Raw genomic sequence first — 10,931 nt, 5'->3', positions numbered from 1 at the left:
CTGCAGCAAATGGAAAGTTCCCAGGTGAAGTCACTGGGCTGAAGGTAAAGGGCAGGTTATATAAGGGGAAGGTTTTAGAATACTCTGTATATTGTGACATGTCAGGATTGTACTCATACAGACATGTGAAGTTACTGAAAAATCCACTTCGCCTTCATTTTTGGATCGATCGATAGACACAGACAGATAGAATGATCGATGATTTATATCCGCATTTTTCAGTTTCCATCTTCCGCAGACATTCCTGGCACAGATACAATGTATCAGCACATGAGCTGTATCCGGCAGCGGAGGGGTTAACACCTAGGGACTGGGGGACAATTCCTCACACAGGGAGGCTGACATTGGCTGTTCCTCTGCACTCAGCCTGCTGGTTGGCAGACAGTCCCTGGGCGGGGAGGGGGGCGTGTCCTGGACTCAGTAATTGGCCTCTTAGCTGCAGCCAGTTGCAGAGTGGAGTGCAGTGGGGACCAGCCAGCTGCTGGGACTGGAGCTCCAGACACAGGATGCTTATGGCACTCAGGGAACCTGCACTGGATCTTAGGAATCTCCCCCTCCCATGGAAATCTACCCCCCCTCTGGATCCTATGGGCTCACCATTCCCTCCTCTATGGAGACATCATGTTTACTGGAAATTCTATAAATATTTACACTTTTGGTGGATTTGCTGGTTTTTGGGGCTGTCAGAATTTTTGGATTTATCAGTGATTGGATAAAATGGATTATTGTGTCATGGGGAGTCATCAGAGGAAGGCAGCTGCTGGGAGGTAAGTCAGACAGATGCTGGGGGGGGGGGGGGGGGTCTGGCAGGTGCAGGGCACTTACTGTCTGCCTATTGTATGGCTGGTGTCTCAAGCAGCTGCTGGTGCTCACACACACCTTGCAATCAAATTGGATGGACTAGTGTGGAGGCAATGGCTCTGTGTCCTTGGGAGCAAAGTGCAGAGATGTGAGGATTGCTGGATGGTGTGCCAACTGAAGGTGAACCATTGGCTCTGGGATGGTTCCCTCCTTGAACTGTATTGGGCTTATTACCTAGAATAGGGATCTGCGATAGCCAATCAGAAGTCAGTTTTCTGTAGCCAGCCATGTCCAAGTTGTCTCTGGTTGTCATGTCCAAGTTGTCTCTGGTTGTCATGTCCAAGTTGTCTCTGGTTGTCATGTGTTATTCCTCACCAATAATTCTAAATGATCCCAAAGCTGCTCATGTATGGGATTATCATCCAATCTGGCCAATAACCGATCAATAATTGATTGTATGTCTATAGGCACGCTATGACTACTGTAGGTGATTGTCCTGGATGCTTGGCGCCGCAAGACACGTGTAAGTTCATCGCATAAACATGTATGCTGAACTGATTGTGTGTGTTTATGTTGCGATCGTGCAGCAACCGCCACCTCACGTCTGTGGCTGGCCTACATGGGACAATTTGTGATTCTGGATGACGATGATGATTATTATTATATTTATTATTACTGTTATTTATTATGATCAATATTACTGTTATTTTTTAATTATTATTATTATTATTATTATTATTATTATTTTTTAATTTTTAGCAGTATTTATTATAGCATTATTGTTATTTTTAATTTTATTTATTTTTTTGAATTGTTATGATCATTGTTACTATTTTATTATCGTTACCATAAGTATTATGTTTTATTATCATTATTATTTTTTTTAGAATCAAAATTATTATTACTACTATTTACTATAATAATAATAATTATGATCACTATTTATGATCATCGTAATTACTGTTATTATTATTATTATTATTATTATTATTAATAAAATAAATTTTTGTTTTTAGAACCATGATGATGATTTATTATTATTATTATTATTATTATTTACTTTTAGAATAATGCTTATTATTATTTTGTATCATGATTATAATTTATTTTTAGAATAATAATTGTTTATTTTTAGGATGAGGATTATTATTTATTTTTAGAATAATAATTGTTTTTATTTTTAGAAGAATGAGGATGATTATTTACTGTTATTATTACTACTAGTGTGTGGAGCAGAAGCACCCAAAGCAATCAGAATTCACACTACTATAGCCAAACCAGACAGACCTGGATTCTGATTGGTTACCAGGATAAAATGTTGTCCTTTTGCTTGGAGTAGTTGTTAATTTTATTTCTAATTTCATAAATCGATATATCTTCATGGTCCTGGAATCTTATGACTGATTGGGATATTTAATTGCGAATTTCAGGGAAAATCGTCGGTCATATCCATACACTATACAATCAGATTGTACAATCTCCCCACCATCTAATATCCCTTTTGTATTTTATTGTAACTGTACTGTTTGTAAAGTGCTGCGCAAATTGTTGGTGCAATATAAATTAATAATAATATTAGAGCTTGGATACAATCTGGATGGATTGTTAAACTTTGTCCTCCGTTTTGGTAAATGTAAAAGGAGATTGTACAGCGATTTGCACAATCTCTGGTTGTAACGTGTATGGTCACCTTCACCTTCTACTGGATGATTTACAGCAAATGGAAAGATTCCGCCTGCCGCTGGCATTAGGACGATTGTGTGGATCGATAGAAAGGCAGAAAAAAAGAAATGTTCCAACCGATGGAAAATCAAACAATTCCTTGAGTTGACTTTTTGCAGTCGGTCACATTTGCTCCTCGAGTGACAGGATAGAAGATTGTGCGGTGTATGGTGACCGATCCCTTGTAGTTGTATTGGATGGCGGATAGGAGACGTTACATTGTATAAAATGGCAACAATACGGATGTGAAAAAAAAAAAAAGGTGGTGGGATTGAAGTCATAAAGATGGCATTGTGTGTGATTTTACAATCCTGGCAGCGGGAGGGACGGGCCTGCGCCGGAGCGTAACGTGACGTCCTCTGCGGTGTGTCGCTGTTTCCACCTGACAGTGTTTTGTCAGCTGCAGCAATTCTGTCTGTCTCGGGGAGGGTGCGCGGCGGAGTTCCTCCTTTGTTGGGTGTCCCCGGTTAGCCTCTCCCGGTAGCTCTGTGCTTCCTTTTTAAGACTGGTTAGAGTTCTCTGACGTGTTCAGACACCTGCACTGCGCTCTAAGCCACCGCCGAGCCCCACTTTGTTCTCCCCCCTCCCCTTCCTATAGCTTAGCTCAACTTTAATCTGCTTATGTCACCCCCCCCCCCCCCAACATGCTAATAACATTTTTAAATAAAACTTTCCCTTATTCTGATGTCATTTGGCCTCTGTGCTTCTCTATGAAATGCAGGCAGATCATGGCTGGTGGGCCCCTGTGCTTCTCTATGCGATTCAGGCAGATCGTGGCTGGTGGGTCTCTGTGCTTCCTTATGCAATGCGGGCAGATCATGGCAGGTAGGCCTCTGTAAAATGCGGGCAGATCTTGGCCGGTGGGCCTCTGTAAAATGCGGGCAGATCATCGCTGGTGGGCCTCTGTGCTCCTCTATGCAATGCAGGCAGATCATGGCTGGTGGGCCTCTGTGGAATGCAGGCAGATCATGGCTGGTGGGCCTCTGTGCTCCTCTGTGGAATGCAGGTGGATCATGGCTGGTGGGCCTCTGTGCTCCTCTATGCAATGCAGGTGGATCATGGCTGGTGGGCCTCTGTGCTCCTCTATGCAATGCAGGTGGATCATGGCTGGTGGGCCTCTGTGCAATACAGGTGGATCATGGCTGGTGGGCCTCTGTGCAATACAGGTGGATCATGGCTGGTGGGCCTCTGTGCAATACAGGTGGATCATGGCTGGTGGGCCTCTGTGCAATACAGGTGGATCATGGCTGGTGGGCCTCTGTGCAATACAGGTGGATCATGGCTGGTGGACCTCCTGTGCAATACAGGTGGATCATGGCTGGTGGACCTCCTGTGCAATACAGGTGGATCATGGCTGGTGGACCTCCTGTGCAATACAGGTGGATCATGGCTGGTGGACCTCTGTGCAATACAGGTGGATCATGGCAGGTGGGCCTCTGTGCAATTCTGGTAGATCATGGCTGGTGGGCCTCTGTGCAATGTGGGCAGATCATGGCTGGCTGGCTCTTTGCTCCTCTATGCAATGCAGGCAGATCATGGCTGGTGGGCCTCTGTACAATGTGGGCAGATCATGGCTGGTGGGCTTCTGTGCTTCTCTATGCAATGCAGGTGGATCATGGCTGGTGGGCCTCTGTGAAATGCAGGCAGATCATGGCTGGTGGGCCTCTGTGCTCCTCACTGCAATGCAGGCAGATCATGGCTGGTGGGCCTCTGTGCTTCTCTATGCAATGCAGGCAGATAATGGCTGGTGGGCCTCTGTGCTCCTCTATGCAATGCAGGTGGATCATGGCTAGTGGGCCGCTGTGCTTCTCTATGCAATGCAGGCGGATCATGGCTGGTGGGCCGCTGTGCTTCTCTATGCAATGCAGGCGGATCATGGCTGGTGGGCCTCTGTGCTTCGCTATGCAATGCAGGTGGATCATGGCTGGTTGGCTCTGCGCTCCTCTATGCAATGCAAGCAGATCATGGCTGGTTGGCTCTGTGTTTCTCTATGCAATGCAGGCGGATCATGGTTGGTGGGCCTCTGTGCTCCTCTATGCAATGCAGGCGGATCATGGCTAGTGGATTGCTGTGCTTCTCTATGCAATGCAGGCGGATCATGGCTGGTGGGCTTCTGTGCAATCCGGGCAGATCATGGCTGGTTGGCTCTGTGTTTCTCTATGCAATGCAGGCGGATCATGGCTGGTGGGCCTCTGTGCAATCCGGGCAGATCATGGCTGGTTGGCTCTGTGTTTCTCTATGCAATGCAGGCGGATCATGGCTGGTGGGCCTCTGTGCTCCTCTATGCAATGCAGGCGGATCGTAGCTAGTGGGTTGCTGTGCTTTTCTATGCAATGGAGGCGGATCATGGCTGGTGGGCCTCTGTGCAATGCAGGTGGATCATGGCTGGTTGGCTCTGTGTTTCTCTATGCAATGCAGGCGGATCATGGCTGGTGGGCCTCTGTGCTCCTCTATGCAATGCAGGCGGATCATGGCTGGTGGGCCTCTGTGCTCCTCTATGCAATGCAGGCGCTACAAATATCAAAAAGTCTTGATGGGTGGGTGTCAGTCTGGAGGGGAGGGTGTTCCTAGGCACAACACATGATGCATAATGCACATTGTGAGAGGCTCACAGTGTGCAGTGAAATCCGAGCTGTTCAAGTTCCGCTTAGTCCTCCTTCAGTGTGGCTGCGTCTACTGATCCTTTGGGTCAGGTGTGACCAACTTCAAGCAGTGCAGCGTGGCTCTGATTATATCTCAGCAGGTGTGTCAGCGAGTGATTGTACGGAAATACAGAAGGAAGTAAAATCTGCCAAACAGTAACACCTCTAGTCTTCCAACCAATCACAGCTAGGTCCTAGAAGTCTACACAAGATCCATAGATTGTTTGTAGAAGATGCGTTAAAGGTGCAAAGAAGATCTATAGACGGTACATAGGATGGTTCATAAAAGATGCATTGAAGGTCCATAGTTGGTGCATAGAAGATTCATGTTGGGTTCATAGATTGTCTGTCTGTCAGTCAATATAAGGCTCATAGGCAGTCCATAGAGGGTAGGTAATTCGTAAGAGTTGGTCAATAGACAGTCCATAGAATGTCCATAAAAGGTGCATAGAAGGTTTATAGGCAATATATAGAAGCTACATAGATGGTCCATAGACTGTCAATAGAATGTTCATTCTGTAAATAGTAAATAAAAGGTGAAAGAAAGTCCATAGATGGTCAATAGAAGGTTCATTCTGCAGATGGTTCATAAAAGGTGCATAGAAGGTCCATAAATGGTTCATTGAATGAGCATAGAAGGTGGATACACAGTTCTTAAATGATGCAAAGAAGACCATCTAGAGGAAGTAAAAGTCGTAACAAGGTTACGACTTTTAAGTACATAGAAGATGCATAGATGGATTATAGACAATATATAGAAGGTGCATAGATGGTCTATAGGCTATCAATAGAAGGTTCGTAAGACGATTCCTAAAAGGTCCATAGAAGGTACATAAACGTTGCATAGAAGGTTTATATATGGTCCATAGAAGGTACATAGAATGTCCATAAAAGATACATAGAGGGATTATAGACAATATATATAGATGGTCCATAGGCTGTCAATAGAATGTTCATTTAAAGAGGATTCCTAAAAGGTGCAGATAAAGTCCATAGAAGTTGCAAAGAAGGTTTATAGATGGTCCTTAGACTGTCAATGGAAGATTCATAGAAGAAGCATAGAAGGTCTATAAAAAAAAAAAAAAAAAACACAAGATACATAGAAGTTCCGTAGACAGAAGGTCCATAGAGGGTTTATAGATGATCTATAGACTGTCAGTAGAAGGTTCATAGATAATTCATAAAAGGTGCATAGACCTCTATTGAAGGTACTTAGATGGTCCATATTTGGTAAATAGAAGGTCCAAAGATGGTTCATTGACGGTGCTTAGAAGGTCCATCGTTTATTTCATCCATGATTCATAGAACAAGTATAGAAGGTACACAGTGGATCTTACTTGTAATCATGTCCTCTTGTTTGGAAAACACTTTGATGTAGAAAAGTCTTGGATTCTTCCATAGAGTGCGATGTAACTCCGGGCACATGGTTTTTCAGAGGACTAAACATGAAATGAACTAGAATAATTAATTGTCCCCAATCTGCTAGAAACCCCCCCCCTCCCCAGCAGTGCCGGGGCCCACACTCTCTCATTGGTTTGCAACTTGGAGAATTCTAAAATGCTCCTCAAGAAAACTTTCCGTGAGAAGCGGGACAAAAAGTATCCATGCGTTTCTGTGTGTTCAGATATAGGTGGAGGTTTTACAGCTGTTGGGCTAAATGAACTGCTTATATCTTCTAGGGACTCCCTCGGCCAGGTTCTGCCCCTTGCCTCAAAAGTCTCACTCTGCCTGCTGCAAATTCCTTTAAGTAATTTCTTAAAGCAGTCTATTCCCATCGGCTATATGAATTCCTCATTAGAGAATCTGCAAGTCCTCCTCCTTTCTTTTTTTTTTTTTTGTTGTATTGCTTCTGGTCTTGCGTACCATGGCTCTGTATATGGGAGTGTCCAGTATGCAAAATTTTGACTTGTGCCGGCTCCACCCTGCTGGGAACAAACTGCATTGTGGGATAAACTGAGGGCAGGCTGTAGTGCCATCTAACAGCTGGTTCCAGTCATTGGTGCTCCTGGGGGGTGAAAAGACATTTAGGTTACCTTCTGCACAGGTAGATCTGTACCTACCTGTATTTCTTCCAGATCTGTGCCGTAATCCCATGCAAGACTTCCTGTAATAAAGACCGCTCACTGCTGCCCTCTCTCCTTGTGCAGGAGGACTGGTCTTGTCCCCGCCCCCTCCTGTAGTTTTCTGTAGGCGGGTAGTAGGTGGGGCTGGCTGAGCTCCTCCCACAACTCTGCTCTCTCTCCTTGTGCAGGGTGACTAGTGTTGTCTCCACCCACTCCTGCATTTTTCTGTAGTGGGTGGAGCCTGCTGGGCCCCTTCCAAAGCTCTTCTCTTTGTGCAGGGCGACGGGTCTTGTCTCTGCCCCTTCTGCAGTTCTTTTGCAGGCAGTCTGTAGTGGGTGGAGCCTGCTGGGCCCCTTCCAAAGCTCTTCTCTTTGTGCAGGGTGACGGGTCTCGTCTCCGCCCCTTCTGCAGTTCTTTTGCAGGCAGTCTGTAGTGGGTGGAGCCTGCTGCGCCCCTCCCACAGATCTCTCTCCTTGTGCGGGGTGACTGGTCTTGTCTCCGCCCCTCCTGTAATTTTCTGTAGTGGGTGGAGCCTGCTGGGCCCCTCCCACAGATCTCTCTCCTTGTGCTGGGTGACTGGTCTTGTCTCCGCCCCCTTCTGTAATTTTCTGTAGTGGGTGGAGCCTGCTGGGCCCCTCCCACAGATCTCTCTCCTTGTGCGGGGTGACTGGTCTTGTCTCCGCCCCCTCCTGTAATTTTCTGTAGTGGGTGGAGCCTGCTGGGCCCCTCCCACAGCTCTGCTCTCTTTCCTTGTGCAGGGTGACTGGTCTGGTCTCCGCCCTCTCCTCTAGTTTTCTATAGTGGGTGGAGCCTGCTGAGCCCCTCCCACACCTGCGCTCCCTGCATAGACTATGTACAGCATAGTGATGATGTCGCAGCTACTTTTACAAGGCAGCATCTGGATTTGCAAAGGAATTTGGCGCACGCAAAGTGGAATTCTATCCTTTTGTGGCAAATATACAAATGAACAAGTTATTTAGTTTTGTGCCGGACTTCATATTTAAATACGTCTCTGTTTATAACCGCGATCTGCGGTGCGCCTTTCTCCGCCAGGTCTTGAAGGTCCCTCCAGAGTCACAGGGGACGGGACCATAAAGCCGCCTCCAGGCCGGCGCTCTTATCTTGCAGCCTGGATCTGGAAAGGGTTAATAGCCTGCGCCTGTCTAGACAAGGAGTCTCTGAGCCGGTGTCACCGCATGGAGAATGGAGGCTAAAAGACCCCGGAACAGATGTCTGCGTGCCGGGCGCAGCCAACCCACCGCCTCTCTCTATAGGTCCCATTCTCTGCCATTGGCTGTATGCCGATAATCGCCCCCCCTCCCTCCTGGGCAGTGCTGGGAAAAGGTCATCTAGAGCCCAGGGCGAACATGCCAAACTGCCCCCCCCCCCAAAGATGTATGAGCATTATGTGTCAGCAAAAATCCGAATGCTTACCCCCTGAACATAAATCCCTCCAACCCTAGCACTAGACGTGTGCGGTTCGTTTCATTCTGAATTGAAATTTTGGACAATTTTTTTTTTTGTGTTATTCGCAAATTTTGGATGTATCCGAATTTAAACGAATCAAAATTTCAGACGAAATTATAATAGTTTTAAAAGAGAATAATATAGAATAGAAAATAAAAGAATAGAATATAATGGATTAAAACTGAATAGAAAATAAGAGTAAAAAAGAACAAAATAGAATGTAACCATCTTCTGAAATTTGAATTTCAACTAGAATACATTTAAAAATAGAATAAAGATTTTTCAAAAATCTAATTTTGAATAGAATATAGTAAGTACAGAATGGGGGGGGGGGGGGGGGGGGATAGCATAGAATATAATAAGCTTCCAAAATTCAAATTTTACAATAGAATAAAATTAGATTACAAATTGAATTAGAAAAATGTGAATCAATTTCAATTCTAATAAACAAGACTAATTCCGGAAACTAATTTACCTAAACAAATTTATGTAAATAATGAATCAAAACGACACAAACGTTTTTGTTCTGCACGTGCCGGGCTAGCACAAATCCTCTACCCCCTACAATTTTCCCTCCTAGTACACATCTCTTCCCCCCCCCCCACTTCAAATTTCTCCCCTCCTAGAGCGGGGGCACAGAGGGCGGCCCATTCACGGGGGGGGGGGGGTGCGCACTTACTGCACGGAGGGCGGCTCACTCACTGGAGGGGAGTGTGCTTGCCGCGTGGAGGGCTGCCCGTTCACTGGAGGCGCGTGGGTGCTGGTCGCGCAGAGGGTGGCCCGTTCACCTGGGGAGCGCTTGTTGCATTCAGGACGGCTCGTTCACCTGGGAGGGGGCGGTGCTTTTCGTGCTCAGGGCGGCCGTTCCCCGGGCGGGGGGGGGGGGCACTTGCCATACTCAGGGCGGCCCGTTCACCGGGGGGGAGGCTTGTCGCGCTCAGGGCGGCCCATTCCCCGGGGGGGGGAGGCGTGCGCAGGTCAGCCCGTTCACCTGGGGTGGGGGGGGGAGTTTTGCGTGCGCAGGTCGGCCCGTTCACCTGGGGGGGGGGGGCTTGTCCTGCGCAGGACGGCCCGTTCACCTGGGGGGGCTTGTCCTGCGCAGGACGGCCCGTTCACCTGGGGGGGGGCTTGTCCTGCGCAGGACGGCCCGTTCACCTGGAGGGGGCTTGTCGTGCGCAGCACGGCCCATTCACCTGGGGGGGGCGCGCTTGCCGCGTACAGGGTGGCCCATTCACCTAGGGGGGACGATTGTCGTGCGCGCACAGGGAGGCCCGTTCACGGGGGGGGGGGGGCTTTTGTCATGTTAATGCACTGAAAATTCCTAGTGCATTATTGGCGGCAGCGGGTTTTTGGAAAACGCATGATTTTGCACGTGTTCCCACACCTTGCGTTTGCTGTGTAATAACATTTTCAGTTTGCAGGATTTGGGTGACGCTTCCCCTTTAAGAGATCCAAATTTTGTACATTTGCAAATGCCTTAAATTGATTAATCTGTTCATCAATAATTGATCGCTGCCACAGAATCCCCCTGCAGACGTTACATTGATAAATCCCGATCAATCCGCCGATATTGGTGTGCACCTGCCGGAGCCCTGTTCACATTCGTCCTGCCCATTGTCCATTGTGTGGTGGAGGGCCCATTCAGCTCTTATTGTGCGTTGTGAAAGGCGAAGCGCGTACGTATTATTGGGCCGGTGGAAGTGCGCACTCGAAGCGTTTTATCTGCTTTGCAGAAGACACAATGTGCTCTTGGCATTTCATGAATGTGCGTTTTGTGCGGCTGAAAGGCTCCATTCTTCTCCGAATTGTAAAGATGACTTGAACAAAAATTACAGATTATCCTCGCCGTTCACGCCGGCTCCTCGCCGCTCCGCGCTGCAGACGACACGGTCCCCTTGCCGCCGCCTGGGGAGGAACACAAAAGAGGACCGGTCATTAACATGAAACCATCGGGCACGGCTCTGCAATAGCCAATGACAGTATAAAGCAGATGTCACCACTCACTGGATCTTTAGTTTGCTAAGGCGCCGTGTACCATAAACAATTGTCATTTCAGGGCTCATTACCAAGACATGCGTTCTATGCATTGCTGTGACTTTGTATCAGCCTCTTGTACAGCAGAGCTCAGACCGTAGGAGGGAGGAGCAGCACAAGGAGCCAATCAGGAACATAGAAACAGGTGAGAGCAGAGTGACGGAGAGAAGAGCTTCTTAGTGTGCTGCTTCTTTTTCCTGTC

The 10,931-nt window shown here is 47.2% G+C and overlaps 1 long non-coding RNA gene across 1 annotated transcript in view; it reads left to right on the top strand.

Moving 5' to 3' along the window:
* The first annotated feature begins 441 nt into the window (after positions 1–441).
* Positions 442–10,931, top strand: part of LOC143935068 (uncharacterized) — a 152,067-nt gene continuing 141,577 nt past the window's right edge. The window contains exon 1 of the long non-coding RNA XR_013263455.1: positions 442–767. This is a non-coding gene — a long non-coding RNA (uncharacterized LOC143935068). The remainder of the gene's footprint in view (positions 768–10,931) is intronic.

This window comes from Lithobates pipiens, unplaced genomic scaffold (assembly GCF_037356315.1).
Source record: "Lithobates pipiens isolate NorthernLeopardFrog02 unplaced genomic scaffold, aLitPip1_a1.2 Scaffold_28, whole genome shotgun sequence".
Lineage (NCBI taxonomy): Eukaryota > Metazoa > Chordata > Amphibia > Anura > Ranidae > Lithobates > Lithobates pipiens.
Note: the sequence above shows the minus strand (reverse complement) of the source record. Positions and strands in the feature narration are given on the sequence as shown.